General features: G+C 40.4%; 1 long non-coding RNA gene across 2 annotated transcripts in view; it reads right to left on the bottom strand.

The window, feature by feature from the left end:
- Window positions 1–11202, bottom strand: part of LOC141424646 (uncharacterized) — a 58499-nt gene extending 47297 nt beyond the window's left edge. Inside the window, exons 1-2 of one of the 2 annotated variants that reach the window (XR_012449517.1) lie at window positions 11086–11202; window positions 9817–9994 (exon numbers count right to left, since the gene is read on the bottom strand). This is a non-coding gene — a long non-coding RNA (uncharacterized lncRNA). Of the gene's footprint in view, window positions 1–9816; window positions 9995–10220; window positions 10594–11085 lie in introns of those variants that run through there. The other variant, XR_012449518.1, reaches the window with a different exon arrangement.
- Between the last annotated feature and the right edge of the window lie 9105 nt (window positions 11203–20307).

Below are 20307 nucleotides of genomic sequence, written 5' to 3'. Positions count from 1 at the left end.
GGACTTAATTCACCCATCAAAAGACACCGTTTCATGAAATGGATTAAAAAGGAAGATCCAACAATTTGTTGCTTACAGGAGGCCCATCTCAGCGACGGAAATAAGGATAGGCTTAGGATGAAGGCTGGAAGAAGATTTATCAAGCCAATGGTCCCCGAAAACAGGCAGGAGTAGCAATACTTATCTCTGACAAAGTAGACTTCAAACCTACATTGATCAAATGAGATAAAGAAGGACATTCCATACTAATAAAAAGGGAAATAGACCAAAAGGAAATAATAATCATCAATCTGTATGCACCCAATGTCAACGCACACAATTTCATCAAACATACCCTGAAAGACCTAAAAGCATATATAAACACCAACACAGTGGTTATGGGAGACTTTAACACTCCATTATCATCAATAGATAGGTCATCCAAACAAAAAATCAATAAAGAAATTCAAGATATAAAATACGCAATAGATCAAATGGACCTAGTTAAAGTCTACAGAACATTTCATCCAACCACTACACAATATACATTCATCTCAGCAGACCATGGAACCTTCTCCAAAATAGATCATATCCTAGGGCACAAAGCAAGCCTCAGCAAATATAAGAAAATAGAAATTAGACTGTGCATACTATCTGATCACAATTCACTAAAAGTAGAACTCAACAACAAAAGTAAAGACAAAAACCATGCAAACAGCTGGAAACTAAATAACTCATTACTTAATGAACAATGGATCATTGATGAAATAAAAGAGGAAATTTAAAAGTTCCTGGAAGTCAATGAAAATGAATTCACAACCTACCGGAACCTATGGGACACAGCTAAGGCAGTCCTGAGAGGAAAGTTTATAGCCATGAGTGCATATATTAAAAAGACTGAAAGATCCAAAATCAATGATCTAATGATACACCTCAAACTACTAGGAAAACAAGAACAAGCAAATCCTAAAATAGGAGAGAAATAATAAAAATAAAAGCTGAAATCAATGAAATAGAAACCAAAAAAACCATACGAACAATTAATGAAACAAAAAGTTGGTTCTCTGAAAAAATAAACAAGATCGATAGACCCCTGGCAAACCTGACTAAAATGAGGAGAGAAAAAACCCAAATTAGTAGAATTAGGAATGCAAAAGGGGAGATAACAACAAACGCCATGGAAGTTCAGGAAATCATCAGAGACTACTTTGAGAACCTATATTCAAATAAATTTGAAAATTTTAAAGAAATGGACAGATTTCTAGATACATAAGATCATCCAAAACTGAACCAAGAGGAAATTAATCACCTGAATAGACCTATAACACAAAATGAAATTAAAGCAGCAATCAAGAGTCTCCCCAAAAAGAAAAGTCCAGGACCTGATGGATTCTCTGCTGAATTCTATCAGACCTTTAAAGAAGAACTGATACCAACCCTCCTTAAACTGTTCCATGAAATAGAAAGGGAAGGAAAACTGCCAAACACATTTTATGAAGCCAGTATTACACTTATCCCAAAACCAGGCAAAGACACCTCCAAAAAGGAGAACTAGAGGCCAATCTCCTTAATGAACATTGACGCAAAAATCCTCAACAAAATAATGGCAAACCGATTCAACAACACATCAAAAAGATTATTCACCAAGACCAAGTAGGCTTCATCCCAGGTATGCAGGGGTGGTTCAACATACGAAAATCAATAAATGTAATAAACCACATTAACAGAAGCAAAGACAAAAACCACTTGATCATCTCACTAGATGCAGAAAAAGCCTTTGAAAAGATCCAACATCATTTCATGATAAAAGATCTAAGAAAACTAGGAATAGAAGGAAAGTACCTCAACATTATAAAAGCTATATATGACAAACCTACAGCCAGCATTATACTTAACAGAGAAAAACTGAAATCATTCCCTCTAAAATCAGGAACCAGACAAGGATGCCCACTATCTCCACTCCTATTCAACATAGTACTGGAATTCCTAGCCTGAGCAATTAGGCAAGAAGAAGGAATAAAAGGAATACAAATAGGTAAAGAAACTGTCAAAATATCCCTATTTGCAGACGACATGATCCTATACCTTAAAGACCAAAAAAACTCTATCAGAAGCTTCTAAACATAATCAATACCTATAGCAAGGTAGCAGGATATAAAATCAACATAGAAAAATCATTAGCATTTCTATACACTAACAATGAGCAAACTGAAAAAGAATGTATGAGAACAATTCCATTTACAATAGCCTCAAACAAAATCAAATACCTAGGTGTAAACCTAACAAAAGATGTGAAAGACCTCTACAAGGAAAACTATACACTTCTGAAGAAAGAGATTAAGGAAAACTGTAAAAAGTGGAGAGATCTCCCATGCTCATGGATTGGTAGAATCAACATAGTAAAAATGTCGATACTCCCAAAAGTAATCTTCATGTTTAATGCAATTCCCTTCAAAATTCCAAGGACATTCATTAAAGAGATTGAAAAATATACTGTTAAATTTATATGGAAACCCAAGAGGCCATGAATAGCCATGGCAATACTCAGTCAAAAGAACAATGCAGGAGGTATCACAATACCTGACTTCAAACTATATTACAAAGCAATAACAATAAAAACAGCATGGTACTGGCACAAAAACAGACATGAAGAACAGTGGAACAGAACAGAGGACGCAGATATGAAGCCACACAAATATAATCAACTTGTCTTTGACAAAAGAGCTAAAAATATATGATGGAGAAATAGCAGCCTCTTCAACAAAAGCTGGGAAAACTGGTTAGCAGTATGCAAAAAACTGAAACTAGATCCATGTATATCACCCTATACCAAGATTAACTCAAAATCGATCAAGGATCTTAATATCAGACCCCAAACTCTTAAGTTGATACAGGAAAGAGTAGGAAATACTCTGGAGTTAGTAGGTATAGGTAAGCACTTTCTCAATGAAACCCCAGCAGCACAGCAACTAAGAGATATCATAGATAAATGGGACCTCATAAAGCTAAAAAGCTTCTGTTCATCAAAAGAAATAGTCTCTACACTGAAGAGAATACCCACAGAGTGGGAGAAAATATTTGCCAACTATACATCAGACAAAGGACTGATAGCCAGAATATATAGGGAACTTAAAAAACTAAATTCTCCCAAAACTAATGAACCAATAAAGAAATGGGCAAGTGAACTAAACAGAACTTTCTGAAAAGAAGAAATTCAAATGGCCAAAAACCACATGAAAAAATGCTCACCATCTCTAGCAATAAAGGAAATGCAAATTAAAACCACCCTAAGATTCCTCCTCACCCCTTTTAGAATAGCCATCATCAGCAACACCACCAAAGACAGGTGTTGGCAAGGATGTGGGGAAAAAGGAACCCTCATACACTGTTGGTGGGAATGTAAACTAGTACAACCACTCTGGAAAAAAATTTGGAGGCTACTTAAAAAGCTAAACATTGATCTACCATTTGATCCAGCAATACCACTCTTGGGGATATACCCAAAAGACCGTGACACAGGTTACTCCAGAGGCACCTGCACACCCATGTTTATTGTGGCACTATTCACAATAGCCAAGTTATGCAAACAGCCAAGATGCCCCAGCACTGAAAATGTGGTATCTATACACAATGGAATTTTATGCAGCCATGAAGAAGAATGAAATGTTATCATTCGCTGGTAAGTGGATGGAATTGGAGGACATCTTTCTGAGTGAGGTTAGCCTGGCCCAAAAGACCAAAAATCGTATGTTCTCCCTCATATGTGGACATTAGATCAAGGGCAAACACAAAAATGGGATTGGACTTTGAGCACATGATAAAAGCGAGAGCACACAAGGGAGGGGTGAGGATAGGTAAGACACCTAATAAACTAGGTAGCATTTGTTGCTCTTAATGCAGAGAAACTAAAGCAGATACCTTAAAAGCAACTGAGGCCAATAGGAAAAGGGGACCAGGAACTAGAGAAAAGGGTAGATCAAAAGGAATTAACCTAGAAGGTAACACACACACACAGGAAATCAATGTGAGTCAATGCCCTGTGTAGCTATCCTTATCTCAACCAGCAAAAACCCTTGTTCCTTCCTATTATTGCTTATACTCTCTCTTCAACAAAATTACAAATAAGGGCAAAATAGTTTCTGCTGGGTATTGAGGGGTGGGGGCGGAGTGGGTGGTAAGGGAGGGGGTGGGGCAGGGGGGAGAAATGACCCAAGCCTTGTATGCAGATATGAATAATAAAAAAAAGGAAAAAAAATAAAAAATAAAAAAAAGACCTCAATCAAAGGGCAGGTGTACAGCTCAATGGTAGGTTCTTGTCTAGCATGTGCAAGGCCCTGTGCTCCAACCCCAGACCTTCAAAACAAAAAGAAAAACAGCTGAGTGCTGGTAACTCAGGCCTGTAATCATAGCTACTCAGGAGGCAGTGATCAGGAGGATCACGGTTCAAAGCCAGCCTGGGCAAACAGCTGGTGAGAACCTATCTCAAAAAAACCCAATACAAAAAAGGAGTGATGAAGGGGCTCAAGGTGTATACTTGAGTTCAAACACAAGTACTGCCAAAAAGAGAAGAAGAAAAAGAATCATCTTTATTCCTGTCTGCTGTCTGCAACCTTTCAATCATAACCACAATATGTCTTTTCCTTTCCATGTCCTTACCCGGCTCCTGTACTCTCAGGTAGACCCTGTAGGGACCCTCTCCAGGATCCTGGCCCCTCCAATTCCATTCTTTTGTAAATGTCACAATGTATACCCTTACAATAACTTTTTTAAACTCAGTAATGTAAAAAAGTTTTTTTAATCATTGTGTTCATTTCACTGAGCTTCAGAGAGAGAAATTATAGAACCATACTTAATTGGCCAGTTTTCTTACATACTAACACCCATGTGACTTACTATGAATGTTAGTTCTGAGGACCTTGTACCTCCTCACAAATATTATAGCACTGAGCTCACCTAACAGCAGAAGTGAAGAACAGAGCTCTATGCTCTGAACACCTCTGACAACTTCTGCACCAACACAGGTAATCATTCAACCTCTCTGCATAGATTTCCCTATAAAATAAGAAGGTTGGTCTAAATGACATATAAGGTCAGTTTGGGTCCTAACAGTCTATTAACATTTTAGGTCACTTTTGCTCAACTGGGCAATTCTCAAATTCCTGACCCAAAGAAAATGAGTGAATTATTTTTTTCTTGTTTACTTTGCTAAATGTTGGAGAAATCTGTTACACAGATATAGGTAACTAATAGATGGAAGATGACAGGCACATCTGCTAACTACTGGTGGCATCCAAGACTGCTCCACAACCTCAGGGGCTTGCACTGAGAGCTCAGGAGCATCTTGATACCTGCCCTGCAATAAAGCATCTATGGCCTCTGCAAAAATTCTACCAGTGCATTTGGTGGGGTGCTGACAAAAAAATTCTTAAATGATACATACATTCTAAGGAACCAGGGCTCATGAACTCATCCTCAACTCAGTCACTGCTACAGGCTGGGGCATAAGAATTGTTTATCTCATAGAAGAAAGATCTCTTATCACAACATGCTCCTTAACTCATCTGAATTTATAGAATCTGAAATTCAAGTTTAAAAGTAACCATGTGGTAATTTCCTGACAATCTCTGTCACTGTACAATTTTCTTTATATCTGTAAATTAGAAAAACAAGAATTTCCAATGAAATTTTATTCATCCAAAAAAAAAAGAAAGAATGAGATTTTATCCTTTGCAGGGAAGTGGATGGAACTGGAGATTATATCAAGTGAAATCAGCCAGGTTCTAAAAGCCAAACACTGCATGTTTTCTCTCAGATATAGAATATAGGCCCAATGAAAATACAAAGAATATTATGAAAAACAATTCAAACTAAGGGGAAGTCACTAATGGGAGAGAGAACATTTAAAGAATGAAGTTAAGAATATGAATATGGTTGGTGTATTTTCTATACAATAATGAATATAGAAGGGGAATAAAGTAGAAAGGACAAAAGGAAGGGATCAAACAATTTGGGTTATAATACATATGTACATGGAAATGTGATGGTGAAACTCCCTATAGAGCTATCTTAACCAAAAAATATCTTTTTTTTTTCAAAAAAAGAGAAAAGATTCAGTCCCACCTAAAGCAAAGAAATAAACCAACAAAAAACACAAAACAAGAAAGTAAAACTGTTCCTATCTGGGGGTTAGTTACAGTGGGAGCAGGGAGGATTATAAGTAAAGGGTTGTGAGTGTGAATAAGATGGAAATATTATGTACTCCTGTATTCCAGGAATAGGGAGAGAGGAAATAAAGGAGAATGATGAAAAGGATGAATTTAACTATGATATATTGTAAAAGACTTTTGTAAATGTAACAACATATACCCTGTACAACAGTACTCAAGAAAAAATATTTTAAAAAAAGAAAAACAAGTACCACTCCACCAGACCCATTGTGCATTGAATATTTTCAATATAGGGTTGTGGAAATTATTTGCCAGAGCTGGCTTTGAACTGTGATCCTCCTGTTTCTACCTGCTGAGTAGAGAGAAATGCAGGTATACACAGGCAAACAGCCCAAATTTCAATATATTACTATTGGTTTTTATCACATATGTGTCTATTCCTAAACAGTATAGTGATTGGTTTTGGATGGTTTTGCTCTGTTTATTCTTTTAGGGGTTCACTGTACTTCTTTATCCTAAAGATCTATAGACTTGGACTGAAGGTGTTGCTAAAGGGGTAGAGCAACTGCTTTGCAAGTGAAAAGCCCTGAGTTAAAACACCAGTCTGACCAGTCCCAACAGTCCCACCAAAAGCAAAAAGGCTACAAAAATCGATAGTCTTAAGGAAATTTAGAAAAAGAATTTAAGCCTTGAGTATATTTTTAAGAAAATTAATGAACACCAGATTAATCCTTCAATATAATCAAATATGAAGCCCACATATTCATGCTTCACAACAAAATTTTAGAACTCATAAAATGGTTAAGAACAATCCTCATTAGTACAGTGCTGAGAAATCATGAAAAAAAAAGTTAAGAACAGAGGATGGGCAGAGTGGTTCATGCTTGTAGCAATACCAGCTACTTGGTAGGCAGAAATCAGGAGGATCACAGTTCTAACCCAGTGAAGGCAAAAAGTTAGTGAGACCTGGGGCCTGGTGATATGGCTCAAATGGTAGACTGCCTGCCTAACAATTACGAGGCCCTGAGATCCAAACTCCATTACCAAAAAATAAAATCCCAAAAGTTAGCAAGATCCCATCTCAACCAGTAAGCTAAGCATGTTATTCTGTGCCTGTATTCTTATCTGTGTCCCCAGTCCCACCATCCCAAAAATAATCCCATCTGTGTGATGTGGCATAGGGAGGAGCACCAAGGTCTAAGGGCCCACCCTGGGTAAAAAATTCAAAAGACCATATCTGAAAAATAACTAAAAGAAAAAAGGAAAAGGAGTGTGGCTCAAGTGGTAGAGCACCTACCAAGCAAGTAAGAGACCCTGACTTCAATCCCCACTATTATCAAATGTTTTAAAAAAGGTAAGAACAGAATCCGAGAATGCATTGTTTGCCTAGCATAGTCAAGAAACTGGGTTCAATTCCCAGCACTGGAAAAAAAAATTAAATGAAAAACTATTCTTACATTCTTAATACTTGCAGGCACACTTAATTTTGAACTTCAAATTCATTATTTTGTAAACCACCTCATAAGGAAACAAAACTGAGGATATTCAAAACGATCATCATTTGCAGTAAAGGAAATTCCAAAAGAATTCTAACAATGTTTGGAGAAATAAAAACATAACTGCCTCAAATGATACATTCTTCAAATACCACTAATTGATTGACTGGCTTCTAATATATTCATTAATAATCCAGAGGAACAGTAACAGCACAATTATGTCAATTCAAAGACATGACTTCTTGTTTTTCCAAGAGCACCTGACCCAGTGACTCAGGCAGACACAGTACAAATTTGTTGAGTAAGTAAACATGTGATGACCTCAAATCCAGATCAAGCTTTTAGGCTGTCAATTTACTCAGTATATCAAAAAGCTGTCAAAAAAAAGAATTATAAATACCATTTTGAACAATGCTGTATCACTTGGCCTTCAGGAACAGTCACTTTTACCTGTCAATCTTTGTTTCTGTTTTGTAACAAAGCATAACCCATGTAAATATAATCTTCAATGTCAGGGTTCTCAGGCATTTTTATGCTGTGAAGCTCATCAGCTGTTCTGCTTTTTGTAATATCATCTAAGTATTTTTAAAGTGCAGGCTCTTTTTTGTGAAAAAAGAAAAGAAAATCTGAAAAGCAGTAATACAAATCACTGTATAATCACATTGTTTATTCACATATAGATTCCACTTGTGTACTTGCATCAGACTGTATTCGTTTACTGTTCAAAAATGCTTATCTTCCACTACCATTCCTCTTGCCAAATTATATCACTAATCACTCCCACAAGTACTTTGATGGATGGCTTTAAAATATTACTTCTTGGGTCAGAGATGTAGCTCAGTTGTAAAGCAATGGACCAGTATGTGCAAAGGTCCTGGGTTTAAGCCTCAGAGCAGAGGGGAAAATGTATGTGAGTGTGTATATATATTCTTTATTATAATTTTTATTCTTTTCCAAGTTTGCTAAAATAAGTACAAATTATTCAGAGACAAGAAAAGTATTTCATCTCTTTTACTATCTTTGTCTAAAATCTCCTTTCTAGCTACAGGAGTTTTTTTAAGACCCTGAAGTTTTACATCTGGCTAGCCTTACTCTATTTCTTTTTGCAGTGGTAATGAAATTTGAACTCAGGGCCTCATGCATGGTAGTCAGACACTCTAACTGCTTTAGCAACTCCACAAGCATATACTCTCTGTCCTTTCAGTACCCATCTCTTCCTTTCAAGTAATTAAGCTCTCTAAATTCCATCACTCCATTTCTATAAATAATTCAAAATACCCCTGCAGCGAGCTGCCTAAGACCCTCTGAGCTGTCTCTCCCTCTCCTAAGAGTTATTTCAGTAGAAAAACCAGAAACCACTTCCAAAAATGATTTCTGCTCAAAGATTGTAATTCTTGTCCAACCAAAGTTCCTTATATTCAGCTATCCAGTTGCAAGGTTAAATTAGCTTCCTCTTATCTGTCAGAGCACCATAGATCTTTGGCAATAAAACTTACTCTTTAAGACCAGATATCTTCCTTCTGGTAAAAGCTTCAGTGGCTGAACATTTATTGACTGTAGGCAATGATAGTTAGAAGTAGTGCATTACAGTGAGGCAGCTTTCATGTGAGTGAGCAACAAATTGCAAGATTTATTAATTAAAACCTGATTTAATGGTGCATACCTATAATGTCAGCACTATAATTGGGCAGCTGAGGTAGGAGGCCAGCCTGGGCTACATAGCAAGATCATGTCTCAAAAAACCAAAAATAAGCTGGTTGTGTGGCTGAAGTAGACCACTTGCCTAGCATGCATGAAGCCCTAGATTCAATTCCCAATACTTAAAAGAATAAATAAAGGTGTGTTAAAAAACAAAAATCCCATATCACTTACTTGACTAGAAAGGTTCTTAAGGACACTGTGTTGTTAATATTAACCTTAGGCAACTTTTAAAAGTGTTGAAGCTGGAATGTGGCTTCAGAGTTAGAGAGCCTCCCTAGCAGACGAAAAGTCCGAATTCACACCCTCGTGCCATAAAAAAAGTATTGAGCAAATGTGATGTGCAAAAGATGCCTTTGTTTACAAGTACACCATGACAGTGAACTTGCAGAATCCTAAATCAACATTTGACAACCTAGTTCCTGTGCATAATAAGGTGAGCTTCAAAACTTCTTCTAGACTGAAATAATGCTCACCCTTCTCTGTCCTCTCAGAGCTCGGTAGTCCTTGTCTTCCTGAAGGAATTTCTCGCATTGAAGGCAGTCAGCATACTTAGAAATGACAGTTCTGGTTTTAAATGTCCACGCTGACTTCTCAGTTCTTCAGAAGAATCCATCCCACAGAATATTATCTGCAGATTTTCTGAAATGAGTCCTTAAAAAAGCAAGTATTAGAAACAGTTATTCCAACTACTAACAATTATTTAAGATAATAAACAATTTTTCTGAAAACATTCTCATTTTGTTCCTCATGATCTCTTCACATTCAACCTAAGAATTTTCTGAAAACCAATGTGACTTACACCACAATTTCGACTTTCAATCAAAACCACCCAAATCACAGTACTGTATTTGTAGCCCTGGGCAACACAGCGACAAACCTGGTCTCAAAACATCATCTAGAGGCGCCCACAGTAGCCCTGGTTGCAGAGCTGCTCTCCAGGACAGCAGTGCACTGGGAGCCAAGCCAGGGCACATGGAGCCTCAGACCAGCTCAGTGGAAAGAGGCAGCAGCTTCAGGAGAAGAACATGTGCCTCACTGTCCCCATGTCACCCGCCAAGGGCACCAAGGCCTGGGGCGACGCCTTTCACCTGTTCCTGCCCAGTAGCACAGAGTTCATAAGCTTCAAGGCGGAGCTCTGCAGCTTCCTCTGCACCAGGAACACCAGCTCTCTGAGTGTAATGCTGCAACGTCATCCATGCTGTGCTTCCTCCAGGGCCTGGGGCCTGACCACAGCTACCCCGACCCTGTGACCCCACTCACTGCACGACTGACCCCCGCCGCCCACAACCCAACGCACCACACGCCTGACCCCGCAACTGGACACACCACAGCCTGACCACCGCTGCCAGACGCACCGCCCACTGATCCCCGCCGCTGGCAGCCTGACGCACCGCACGCCTGACTCCCCGCCTCCCGAAGCATCGCCCGCTAACCTCAGCAATCCCAAGCACCATCCACTGACCCCCACAGCCCTAAACCCAACGCACCGCATGCCTGACCCCCGCCGCCCAACCCGCCATCCACTGACCCCGCCCCCCCAACCCGCCACACCGCATGCCTAACAGCAGCTGCCCGCAGCCAATGCACCTCTCCCGTGACCCCCGCGACCTGACTCAATGTCCTGCCGCCCCCCCTCCCTCAAAGCCCCGGCCAGGAGGACGCGCCTCCGATAGGAGGAGGGATCTAATGCTGCCAAGCCCCGCTTCGGAAGACCGCCGCCCAACGCTGACCACCTTCCCCACCTTCTCAGTCAGCACCGGCTTTTGGGGCGAGCGCTGTGTGGCGGTGGAGCTACACAGCACTACCAAGTCCTGACAATGGGCATGGAGTCCATGCTGAGACCCCCGCTCTTCTGGAGCTTCTGGCATAAGCGCTGCTCCAGGGCGCCCCCTGCCTGCACCCTGCCAGCAGACATGCTGCAGTTGCTTTGGAGTGAACAAAGTTGAGTGTACTCATTCGGTTCTCTAGTGCACTTTATGCCCCTATCGGGAGCCCAGGATGCTGGTAGCAGCTTGAGACTCCAGGACTGGGGGCCTGCTCACCCCCAGCGCCCAGTATCGCGCATGCAGGAGGAGGAGAGCGTGGACCCTCAGCTGGCCCAAGCCTTGCACCATGGCCACATCTCCAGGAACCCAGGAGCTAAACCCTTGAGGATTCCACCTCACTGGTCTGTCTGCAAGTCCTCCAAAGTCATCATCCTTCTCCAAAGCAACGTGATTTCCTGCTTGAGCAATAAGCCACAGTAATTCTTGCTGTCCCTTTCTTAGTAGCTGTGATTACAGCTACTAAATATTTAGAAAACGTGTGTGCTGCAAAAATATTTTCTAATATTTTTATTTAATATTTTTAAATGAAATGGAAGGGTGGAATACTACAAATTCAACTAGCAAAAGAGAATTTTTTGCACAGGTAATTTTTGACCTGTATGGATTTAATCGCTATTTCTTTATATTGTTAACCATTTTATATATTCAGTTCATTTATTTGAAATTATCAAGTAATGTGTCATTAGCAAATTCACACATTGCAAGTACAGCTGAATCCCCTCTCAAGTCTGACTCTCTTTAACCCTAGACCTCATAGAAAAAGAATTCAGTGCATTTGCATGTGTGTACTTTAAGCTAGTAAAATATATTTATTTTCTCTTTAACACATCCTCTATGGTCATGTAGACTTTCCCTTCCTTTGTCATGACTGTTGTTATGACTTCTGAAAATGGCTGTACCACAGTGAAGTTGGTCCTATCCCACTGATGACTGTTTTCAGCTTTTCATGATTGCAGATGATCATGGAGGATGTCTCTTGTAGATGCTCAAGTGTTTCCCCCAGGTTTTTGGCAAAAAATGGAGTTTCTGAATATTGAACTTATATACATTTAAATTTTAATAGATGCTTCTGAGTTGCTTATGCTGATTTTAACTGTTAATGCTAGTGTCATTCAAAGACATAAAGGGAAGACATCCATATGAAAGGCATAAGAATAATTATGCATGAGAATTTAGAACAAGACAGTATAAGAACCATTACAGCTTTTGTCTTGTCATTTTGTTCTTATTTTGTGGTTGATACTCAGGGCCATGTGCTAACTAGGCAAGCATGCTACCACCTCACTTGAGCCACACGACTGGTCCTTTTGCTTTTACGTTGTTTTTGACATAGGATCTTACACTTATTCTCTCTCTCTCTCTCTCTCTCTCTCTCTCTCTCTCTCTCTCTCTCTCTCCCTCTCTCTCCTCTTTCTTTCAGCCTGGACTGGCCTCAGATGGAGATGATCCCAAGTATTTGGGATTATAGGATTGATCCACAATGCCTGACTTGTTTTTAGATATAGAGTCCCACTAACTTTTGCTTGGGCTGACCGCAAAACACAAACCTTCCATCTATTCATCCACAATAACTGGGATTATAAGCATGTGCCACTGCATTAGAGCTTTTAAAATTCTCAAGTTAATTTTTCAGGGAGAAACGATTACTTTGGAAACTTTAAAAATGTGAAACATTTAGGAGTGTATAGATGAAAGGGTTAGGGATGTAGCTCAGTAGTAGAGTGCTTGCCAAGCATTCATGAGGCACTGAGTGCAATCCAGAACCACACAAAAATGAATATCCAAGTGGGACTTATGGTCCATCTGCCATGAAAGAGCCCTGAGATGGCTGCTGGAGCAAAGCACTTGTGTGGGAGCAAAAATAAGGAGAAAGTCCTCCTGCTTAATTCTGTGCTACTTGTTCACCTACAGTGCAGTGGGGGACTATAAATAAATTATAGATCTATGGAATGTGTGGTACAGCAGTCAAGTGATATTCTAAAAGAATGTAATGATCAGTAGGAAAAAGATATCCAATTATACTCATAGGGATGTCTAAATTGTGGTTTTGTTTTGTAGTTTTGCAGGACTGGGGTTTGAACTTAGGGCCTTGCATTTGCTAGGCAGGCACTCTGTGACTTGAACCATCCCACCCAGATTGCATTTTAAAATGTATATATTTATATTGAAAATGAAGCAGAAGTACACAAGGTGTTAAAAATAGAATGTGAAATCAGGAACATGTTGGGGTTTCTTTTGTTGCTTGCATTTCTTTGTTTTCTAGTTATTTTCCAATGAAAATGTCTTGTGTGTTCAGAAAAAAGTTCATGTTGTTAACAAAGTGTTTTTGTTTTTAATATAATAGTGCTGATTTAGGGTCACCTGAAGAGAAATGCACAACTAACTACCCTGGGTGATACTTCATCAAAGATTAGCAGGTAAAGTAAAATAACATCCATGCATTTAGCAAATATGTATCTCAAAGGAATGATAGGGATGTAGTGTTTATTTTTTAAATTGTAAATAATACACCATGTATCATGACCTCCCCTTAATTGGTTTCCTTGTATGTGTTGTCATGTTCAGCACTAAGGTAAGCCCTAGATTATTGAATAAAGTTGATTTGAATATTAAGTATAAATCTGACTTTGAGAGCCAAGTGTGAGAAATTGCCCTGAAATGAGTCCTAGATACCAGCAACCTGAGAGATTTTTATTCTTTTAGAGACTCATGAGGGATTGTGCAGATCTTATTGTGGTAGACTTCTTGACTAGGCCTCTTGCAGGATACCCTGGCCACCTCAATCCAGTGTTCCACCACCCAGGTTTGATCTGAGTCCTTCATGCTCTGGTCGCCCAGGTAGGTGGTGATGACAGAGGAAACGATGGTCCCAAACAGATTGATGGTGGTGTGGATGGTAGGTGCTAGGTAGTTCTTGCACTTCATTTCCCACTGAGACCAGATGGTGTCCAGGCAGTAGTAGGGCACCACCTTTTTGAGCAGCACTTCTGTTTGAATTACACTGTGGACAGAGATGGGGATTGACCAGTTACAAACCTGTGGCACATCTTTGTCATGTGCATGTTTTTTACACAAACATGTACAATTAATCCAGTGCTCAATGGATGACCACAGTCACCGCAGGGTTCACTCACTGCTTCCTTTCCCTGAAGGTGCTGGCTCCTCAGAGGATTGGTCTCCAGAAACAGTTTTCAGTAAGTGCTGTCCCTGTCCCTAGAAGCACAGAAGAGGCACAGGGGTCTTGAACATATGAGCCCCACTGCAGCCATGTCACCAGCTTCTGCCTTTCTTTGGTGCCTAGGATAAAGACATCGATGACCTCATTTGTCACCTGTGGCAGGATCTCAGAATCAAGGGTGAGTCCATGAGATGGCTGCCAACACTCTTTTTATGAGTGGGACAAAGAGGATCCAAACCAAGGTACTGTGTAGACAGGTTAGTGATGGTTGTTGGAATTGCAGGAAAGGAGGCTAAGTGTATGACTAGCAACTGGGTAGCTCTTTGAAAGGGAAAACAGAAGTTGTAGTCACCTTAGGGAGGCCCTGGCATTAGGATGAATGTGTGTGCTTGTATTTTTGCCTCATTGTGCATTTATGTGTGGGTATAATAACACATGTGCACATGAACTTCTGTGACAGCATTTGTACATAACTCCATCTGTTTGCATATGTGTATGCATCTCTGTGTGCACATGAATTTGTGTTCATATAAGCCACTGTGTGTCTGTATGTATTCGTCTCTGTGTACACACTTTTGATTTTCTCTAGATAAAACCATGGAACTCAAGTCTATGTTAACTTGGGGTTCTCTGGTATTGTTTAGAGTCTGTGTATGGCTATCTAGCCCAGCTTGGATATGAACTTTGGTACTCCAAGGCTCATCCTGCCTAGCTTTGAAATTATAGTTGTGCTACACCACATCCAATCTATATTCCATTCTTAATGCTTCCCTTCTTCTAAATTTCCCAACACTCATTTAGTGCATTACCTACATGAATCAACTGCCTGAAAGTGTCGCAGGAAATACAGGTATAGACACCATGAAAAACTGATCACTTCCTGGGAATTGGATGCTAGGATGATCCCCCAGGGAGCAATCACGAAGACTGGGAAGGTCCTGAGATCCCTAATGCTCTGCTGAGAGTCACATATCTGGTTTAGTTAATGTAGGGGCCATCTCTGACCCCACCTCTTTGTCCTCAATATTGGAATAGTGACTGTACCCAGACCTGTAAGGGATACTGTGGTGGGCTGTGTGAGTCAGACTATGTCAACATATCCTATGACTTAGACTGTGGAGTGGGGGTGCAATATCCTACTAGACCTTGGGGAGGGATTGTCTGAGGAAGATTTTCAGTTGCTAGTACCACCAGAGAGGCCCTCACTTTCTGGATGATGGACCATAGAATGTTGAACCCTGATGACCAGATGCCCACATTCCAAACCAACTGCAGCCAGATCATTTCTCTGGAGACCCTGTAGATAAAAGAACACTCTCTTGCTATCATCAACTCTGTGGAGGTTCAGGCTGCAAGAGGTCCCAGAGTGGAGGGGTAAACAATATCAAGTGATATTGGGTCAACCCTCAACCAAGATGCTTCTGGAAATTTTACCAAAGGACCTCAAAGAGGACAGAGAGCAGGCCAGGGCAAGCAATGGTAGGTCACCTCAACAACTCTGATCCCCCACAGATAACACCAGCATGTGTGTGTGTGTGTGTGTGTGTGTGTGTGTGTGTGTGTATAATACTCATAGTGTCATAGTGTATTAATTTCTTTGATCTTTCTAACAAATTCTCATACTACACACTATTTCACACTCATTCAGCATATCCACTCTTTAGGCATGCATAAGACTCCTTGAATCAAAATCTCTCTTTAACACTGTGGGAATGGATGGGATGCACCAGGGTATGCTGGTATTCAGTGACTTCTGGTCTTATTCAATGTGCCTATTCAATAGATAGAAGTTAAGAAATTCACTTATGACATAACAATTAGGATATCATCACTGTGTGTGTGTGTGTGTGTGTGTGTGTGTGTGTGATATTTCTTGTTCAATTTGCTGTCACAGATTGGTAGAAGATAGGTTAGTTCCCTAAGTCACTTTGAGGAACAGCCTTGAGTTGCTCTGACTTTATGTGTTCAGTTCCATGAATGAAAGGTGTACTGTTTTGTCCCTGAGAGAATCTTTGCAGAAATGAATGTCCTTCCCAAGTGCTTCATGGTATTCCATAGTTTCTGGTGTTTCTGAAAGCAGCTGTTCACTGGAGAGATGGTAACAATTTCACTGACCAGGGAATACTAAGCATTCCTTGACTACACCCTGTGTTTGCCAGTGTATTTCTCAGATCAAAGTGAATTAACTTCCTTGTAGATATGAAGTGAATTCTTGTGGTCACTTTGAGGCTCTTGCCAGCCAGCGTGTGCATTTTTGTGTTTTGATGAAGCCTGAAAACACAATGTCCTGGTTCCCAATGTGCTATATTTTTCCTCACATAAGGGAATATCCTCCCTCATGATGGGAGATGTAGTTCTGGGAGGGAAATTGCCTCATCCAATGTAAAGGGAGTTGTTCTGGCTGATGGAACTGCAAAGACCTTGAGGTGTTTTTGTATTCACCACCAGAAACACTTCCTGTCCTGCAAAATGTGGGATCCAGATTGGGAGTTCTTTGGAACAGGACAGAAATGTCATCCCACTTGATCCTTGAACAAGCTGATGAGGGAACATAGAGGAGAAAAGCAATCCTCAGATCAGATCTTGCCAGGAAACTTCCACAGTAGTGGCTGGATCAGGGAGGGGCGTGGCTGTAGAGGGGATTCTTATGCAGTCTGACCAATCAGGAAAGATTTGGTTGTGATGTCACAGTGGGCTCACCACCCCTGGAACTTGGAGTGTCCTGAGTCAACTCCTGCCTGCCTGTTTTTATGGCAGCCCAGCCAGCCAAGAAGGAAGAAGCTGGAGGAAGGTGCCCCTGTCTTGTGTGGAAGACTTGTCAGTTAAGTGGTGACTAGGGAAATGAGGCAGGAACAGCAGGGGTACAGGGGTGACCTTAGCACTCAGGATTGGGGGATTCCATTCTTCACCAGCTAACCTAAGCTACCATGCCCCATGGTTTGGAGTGTCCACAGGCCTTTGTGCCCTTTTGGGGCCTGGATCTCACTGAGTAAAACAGGCTGCCCTTGATCTCACTGTGGTACACAGGCTGCCTTGATTTCAGGGGCTCACCCTGAACACCCGATCTCATGGTGTGCTGCTAGTGGACTGGCAAGGGAGGAAGGAGGTTACACAGAGGCCCAGGCACCTGTTGCTCTAATATCACTTCCTCTCTGGCCAGCAGAGTACATTACACCATGGCAATGAATGTCTGAAGAAATTACTCTGGTTCACCAGTGTTTCCTGGTATTCATGAACTTTGGATGCTGCTGAAAGGTATTTTACTTAGATGAAAGCCCAGAAATTCACTTACACCAGCATACGTAATATTCATGGTACATAGCCATGCTGTGGCTGTGTTTGTGTGTGTGTGGGCATGTAAGTGGTTGTAAACTATTTCCTTTATCAGTGTCTGTTAGGTACTCTGTTGCACATAATGCAAGTCAGCAATGCTTTCTGGAAGTCACTTAGTGCGGGTTTGGCTCAAGGTTGCTATTCTGAAGATCAATCATAACATATTGTCTGAGGAGGAAATATTCAGCGTTCATTGAATATGCCCAGTGTATGTATGGGTGTCCTGATACATGTGTCCATGTGTGTCATTGGCTTGCTAGAAATGATTTCAATTCCAGTGATTGCTTTAGCCATAGAGTCTGGTGGATTAGGGTTTCCTTCCTCTTTGGCGTAAAGGTGGTAGTGTGTCTTCTTTCCAAGAACATTGGTGGAAATGATGTCTCTTTGCATGTTTTTCTATGTTTCATGCTTTTTGAAGTCATGATTTGAGGACGAGTTCATGAGCTCCAGCTCCCTTAGCACATTATGTATCATTTAAGAATTTTTGAGCAACACCCCACCAAATGCACTGGTAGGATTTTTGCAGAGCCATAGATGCTTTCTTGTACAGCAGGTATCAAGATGCCCCTGGGCTCCCAGTGCAAGCCCCTGAGGTTTGTGTAACAGCCTTGGATGCCACCAGTAGTTAGCATATGAGCCTGCCATCTACCATCTATTAGTTACCTATAGCTGTGTAACAGATTTCTCCAACATTTAACATGGTAAACAAAAAATTATTTCACACATTTTCTGTGGGTCAGGAATTTGAGAACTGCCCAGTTGAGCAACAGTGACCTAAAATATTAATAACATATTAGAACCCAAACTGACCTTATATATCATTTAGACCAGTCTTCTTATTTTATAGGTAAATCTATGCAGACAGTTTGGATGATTACCTGTGCTGGTGCAGCTATTGTCAGAGGTATTTGGAGCATAGAGCTCTGTTCCTCACATCTGCTGTTGGGTTATGTCAGTGCTACTATGTTTGTGAGGAGGTATGAGGTCATCAGAACTAACATGCACCATATCCACTTAGCATAGTAAGTCAAATTGGTGTAAGATTTTTAGGAAAACTGGCAGATTAAGTGTAGGTCCCTGCCTCTGGCTCAAACCTAGGAGCCAGTAGGTAATTGGTGGGAACCAAAGGATATGATGGGGCTAGAGAGAGGTCAGGTCTAATGTGAAGGCAATTGGGGATCCATCCATATGTGGAAGACAGTCACATATTCTGTGTGGAGAATGTACAAGGAAAGGTTGTAGGCGTGAGCTAGAAAGAAAGGAGAGGGGCTCAGGAGAGATAGGTCTGGGCTGTTTGTGAATAGATTGTCATGATCCTTTTGCTAATGTTTTTAAAGAAAGTGACCTAACTTATTAAAACTGAGCATGAGCTAGCATAAACAGGAGCTTGTGTGCACCCCACAAACCCCAAGTACAGGAAACTGAAAGAGTACAGATGTGAGCCTGATTTTGTCACACTATATCATGTGCTATAACAGTCTCCCATGTGCAAGCTCTGTTTATCATTTAACACTTTAAATATAAACTGTGAGTTTCACATCAATAATAACTCAGACATTGCCATAATAAAGATATGAAATCACAAGGGAAACAGGTGAGTTTGAAACCCAATACATGCTCATGATTAGGAAGGTGTAGCCAAATCTTTTAAACTCTGTTAAATCTAATTTGTATTTACATAGTAGATATGAGTAGTCATATACAGCTCTATATAATGCATAGATAAATTTATATAAATAAGTATACATTTACATATAATATCTATATAATTACATGGTATACACTTTTATAGTATTAAAGTTTTATATTTCCAAGTAGAAAATATTAGTTTCTCATAAAATTTTTCTAAAGGCCTCGCCCCATAAAACATGAAATTTGAGATTGGTCTTAGAACTATCTTACTTGAAAAATAAGGCACTAAAATTATATTACACAATTATAATTTAAAATTCATGCTGTCCATTTTTCTTTTTTGGTAGTACTCGGGTTTGAAGTCAGGGCCTTGTGCTTTGCTAGTCAGGTGTTATGAAACCCCCACTTCTGATGTCCTGAGGAAGGCAGGCCACATAGAGAGGCTCGGGCATCTGAGTAGACAGGTCTTGGTGGGTTCCCCACTCATCCATCAGGCATTTGATGAGACTATGTCCAATCACATTTCTACATGTTGTCAATATATGTGCAATGAAGTATCCATAAAAATCCAAAAGAACAGCATCTGGAAAGTCCAGACACCTGACCACATGGATGTTATTGGAGATCACACACCCAGAAAGGCCATGGAAGCTCTGTACCAGTTTCTCCTTTATCTGCCTGATGTATTTCTTCATCTGTATCCTTCATGATACTCTTTATAATAAATTATTAAATGTGTTTCCTTGAATTCTGTGAGTCAGTTACATTCATGGAAACCAAAATGGGGTTGTGGGAAGCCCAATGCATAGCCACACACACCACAGAGTAAACATCCTGGTTCTTATGACTGACATCTGAATTGAGTTGGACAGGGGGATCAGTCTTGGGGACTGAGCCCTCAACCTGTGGAATCTGATGCTAGCACCAGGTAGATAGTGTCAAGATGGCACTATATTAGAGGACATACCTGTCGCTGCAGAATTGCTTGCTTGCTT

This window comes from Castor canadensis, chromosome 7, assembly GCF_047511655.1.
Source record: "Castor canadensis chromosome 7, mCasCan1.hap1v2, whole genome shotgun sequence".
In the NCBI taxonomy this organism is placed as follows: Eukaryota; Metazoa; Chordata; class Mammalia; order Rodentia; family Castoridae; genus Castor; species Castor canadensis.
This window is presented reverse-complemented; position numbering and strand designations above follow the sequence as displayed.